Consider the following 4,717-nt stretch of genomic DNA (forward strand, 5'->3'; position numbering starts at 1 on the left):
CAAATCAAAATAATAATTAAATAATTATTTACCAAAGATTAGAACATTCGTTAGTGGGTGACTCCATAGATTCAATACTAAGCGGGTAGTAAATTAGTTATACTAAATTTACTAATCAAGGTTGGCATCTAATAACCCTCCTTGACGACCTGATAGTATGAAGTAATAATATTTTTACTAAGAACCCAAGATGAACAGAAAATATAACTCATTCCATCTTTTCAACTTTTGGCTAACTTTTAGACTACAGTTTGATTGTCAAACTCTAACTTGTTATCATTATTATAATGAATTATGAATAACTTAAGAAACTCATTTCTTAATTCATTCAGACCCCTTGGCCAAGGTATTGTTTATTTCATTCATTATAATCGTAGAGTTCAAACTCATTACTATGGTTGATGGATTCCATATTGACTAATCATTAAATCTACAAATATTTAAATTATACACAATGTCCATTCAACCAGCACCGTAAGATATTAGGTGTCTAGAATCAAAATATAATAAATACACCGTCAATTACTATAATAGTCACAGGTCAAAGAAAAATTATTATATTATATTCATCATAAGAATATCCTATTGACAAATATATGGTAACTATAACTATTAAGAATTTTTAAAGTGAGTCACTTCAATGGTTATATCTCTATATATACCATATATATATATATATATATATATATATATATATATATATATATATATATATATATATATATATAATTTAATATATGAGATCTATTAATTTTCATCCAATGAAGACTATTATATATATCGGAAATATTTGGTAACAAAAAAAATCAGCCAAAAACAGTCATAACTTGCCTTATTTAGCATTCATTAATTGTTGCAACAATTAATGAACGCTAAATAAGGCAAGTTATGGCTATTTTTTTTTGGTCTACCTAACATTACCCATATATACCCGAATCACTAATGTCTCAATTTTAGTGATTCTACGATTAAGAACAATTTAAATTAAAAGTACTCAAAAAATGTATATCTCATTATTACGATCCCTATCGTTATTATTTGTTTCTAATTTTAATTAAGGACACTATCATAAATTATAAAAGTTTATTCTTACAATAATAATAATAATAATAATAATAATAATAATAATAATAATAATAATTTTTGTTAGACATACACACTTGGATTTAGATCCTCTAAAGTTTGAATTTTACTTCAAAGAGTAAAGTGTGATCTCTCACTATTTATTTCATAGGTGGGACCAAAAATAAATATGAGAGAAAAACAATTTAAGGATAGAAGATCATACTTTATCCTCTAAAATAAAAATTTAAAATTTAGAGGATCCAAATTCTACACATTTATCTCCAACAATGACTAATATCAAACATTTAGGTGTTACTTGTCGTACAGACCCAATCGACTCTAAACTCAAAATTTCATTATCAAGCATTACTAAAAACCTTTGTCGGATTAGCATGATCAATAAAACTCTTAATATTTGCGATGAGATAAAGCATAGAACTATATTTTTCACAAACACATAATAAAAGTTATAATAATATCACAATAAAGACATAAAAAGATAGGTCAAATATATAAGTTGAGAGTACATGCCAATATCCAAAATATAGAGTATTTACATCGAGTATATACATAACAAGACATGAAAACAGTCCCGACTCTCACATGGTCCCCTAAACTAGAACCGACATACTAAAAGAATCTATCCCTCAAAACATTATCAAAAGAGAGAAAGATGTATTACTAAAGAATAAGGTCGTATAGATTCAAATAAAAAGTGCTTGTCATCAAGTCAAAAGTGATCCTCGGAGTATTCCTTAGTAACTCCTCCGGACACCTCTGAACTAAGGTCATTAGCTGCCAAGTCTGTCTCCATCTGTGGACGTAGGAAGAAGGGGGTGAGAACCTAAAGTTTCTAACAGGGTAAAATGGAAAAAAAGGATCCTAAGATCTTTGTCTTTAAGTTGTCGTTAAATAAAAACTCGCCACATAGAAATAACAGAATATAAATATATAGTAGATAAACAGAATTAGTCATATCTCACGGGGTTCATCTTTACTTCCGATACTTTAATATAATTACTTCACTAACAACTTACACTCTTATTCATTTCTTTAACTTGTTTTAGCCTAATAACTCCTTAATGACCAAATTTCTATTTAAATAATTAATATAACAAACGGGATCAGATTCACACAAATTATATATTCACATGTTCGCAACGGGCTGAAGTTTATGTCAATGCCATTTAAGCATGGTTTTAATTCTCGAACTCAAGATTATTCAAAAAAATAACGGCGATTGCTATATACAGATTTTTGATTCAGCAACTATTAACCTTCTAAGGTACATATATGTTGTAAAAAGCTTAAGCATGGAATCTTTACTTATATAAGGTAATTTTCCAGGTTCAAAGCTTTAATGTAAAACTGATTTTGAGGTATTCTGATGAGAATTGAATTTTATAAGAAATTTTAAAATTCTATTATTACTTTGAGAACATATAAAAAAGAGCAGAGAACAGTAATTTTAGTAAATTTGTAAAAAATTCATTTATATCCAATTGTCCTTTAAAATTGGTGACCTTAAATTAGACTCGCCTAGCTTTCAAATAAATTAAATTTTGGTTCAATACCATATCACACCAGCTAAGAATATGACCTTATTTTAGAGGAAGCTATTTGTAAAAGGCTGTGAGCTAGTTGCCTTTCCACGTGTATACTTTTTTGTTAAACATGGCATAAATCTGAAATTTAAACTGAATATAATAGACGTACAAAACTTTAAATTTTCACTAGTCTCAACTTAATTACTTGTCATAATTAAAAGTTAAGTGAGTTGGAAGTTGATGTTTTTGTAACAAGATAACATAATTTTTTGTAGAATCCAACAATTTTCAAAACTTCATTTCTCTCAACCTACTCAACAATAAATTCTAAAATTTTTATGAAACATTCAAGACACCACCAAGGTTTCATAAAAAAAAGTTTCATCCAAAGTGGTGGTCTAGATTATTCCCGTAATCTATTACAAGTTGCTGCTAAATATGCAGAAATTCTGCATTAAATAATTTAACAACCTTACACCCCAAATTTTGTATCTAAGCTTAGGACTCATCTAAAGTCACAATTCCAACTAGTACTTAATTAAGAAAAGTTGTTAGAATTAGTAGTACATCCCTAGAAACTTGAAATCAATAATTCACAAATTTATACGTACATATTCATAATAGTTCATTAACTTCCAACAAAATTTTCAAGCATACCTCGTCATCATCAAATCACATAACTAACAGAAATCAGCATCCTTAAACACAGCCACAAATCAATACCTAACTATTTTAATCCTTATTTTTGTTGTTGATCAAGCACAAGAACTTGTCCTTGTTGCTTCCTTGAACTCGATCCCTAATCACACTAATAACCAGAATTTTTCTATCGCACGCAAGGCCATTCGGCCGAATCAAGTACAAGTAAGAAAAAATCAATTACCCTTCTTTGCTTGTGGTGGTGGCTATTTATAATTCGAACAAGCTAAAAGAATGGAGCAAGGGATGGGTCAGAAATTTGAATTGGAGAAGAAGAGAAGAAGATGAAGATGTTGTCCTTACCTAGCAAAAAACTTGACGGATTAGCTAGGTGGGTAGGATGCAACTCTTGCCTCAGCTTTGATCGTCCTCCTCCTTGCTCTCTTTTTTGTTCCCGTCGCTGATCCTCCTTTTCTCTTTTTTGTTTGGGTATATGTGATGAAAAATAAATGATATTACTCACTTATACATGTAGTGAAGAGAAAAAGAGCTGAGGTGTTGAAAAAGGTTTCGTGGCTTTTTCTCTCTTTAACATGGCAGTAACACATTGATGAAAAAGTGAAACCATGGTTTGTGGCTGAGTTTCTAACTATGCATATAGAAGAAGTAATCAAGGTTTAGTTTAATTGGATGGGAAGTGGTTTGGTTGGACTAAAGAAAAAAAACCAATTTAGTTTAAAGCTTGATTCATCAAAATAATGTGGTTTAATGATTCACTTATCAATTTTTTTAAGAACAATTAAAGAGATGATTAAAATCTTATAGAAATAATTATTCCGCAAAATAATTGAATTAGAAGGGTAACTTTTGAAATTACCAAATTTCGCCGTTAATTAAAATAGAATAAAATAATATTGAACTTGGCGATATAAGTTGAATTATATTCCTCTATCTTAATATTTTTCAATCACATATACTTATATCAATTTATGAAAATTATTATTTTTAGAAAACAGATAAATTTTTGAGGTAGAAAAATCAAGTTCTTACAGTAGCGTAGTAGTGCGACTAGGCACGTTTGGGAGGTATTGATCAAGAAACTACCAGAGACAAAAGGATTTTTAATTTTTTATTTGAAATACTAGAAATGGTGCTTATAAGCGTTTTCAATTTTTGGAATTAAATGCTTTTTAAAATGAATATAACTTATTTTATTTTTTGAGTTATTATTTTTTTTCTTTTGTTTCTGAATTTTTATTTTGATTATTTTGAAAAAGAATTTAAGTTTTAAAAAATCTTTAAGATAGATAATTTTTTTTAAATAAATACGAAAAAATTTATGTAGATGTTAATGATCTTATATTAAAATAAATAAACTAAAATAATTTGTATTACTGTTTTAATTTAAGAATATTTTTATATTTTATAATTTATGTTTTTATAACCAAAATCTCACAAATCAGTTT

At 28.0% G+C, this 4,717-nt stretch overlaps 1 long non-coding RNA gene across 1 annotated transcript; it reads right to left on the reverse strand.

Annotated features, from left to right (window-relative positions):
• Positions 1–1,528: 1,528 nt before the first annotated feature.
• Positions 1,529–3,879, reverse strand: LOC112713062 (uncharacterized). The gene is made up of 2 exons (XR_003158072.3): positions 3,615–3,879; positions 1,529–1,879 (listed from the first exon to the last, which is right to left on the reverse strand). It is a non-coding gene; the product is annotated as an uncharacterized lncRNA (long non-coding RNA).
• Positions 3,880–4,717: the final 838 nt, after the last annotated feature.

This window comes from Arachis hypogaea, chromosome 9 (assembly GCF_003086295.3).
Source record: "Arachis hypogaea cultivar Tifrunner chromosome 9, arahy.Tifrunner.gnm2.J5K5, whole genome shotgun sequence".
Taxonomy (NCBI): domain Eukaryota; kingdom Viridiplantae; phylum Streptophyta; class Magnoliopsida; order Fabales; family Fabaceae; genus Arachis; species Arachis hypogaea.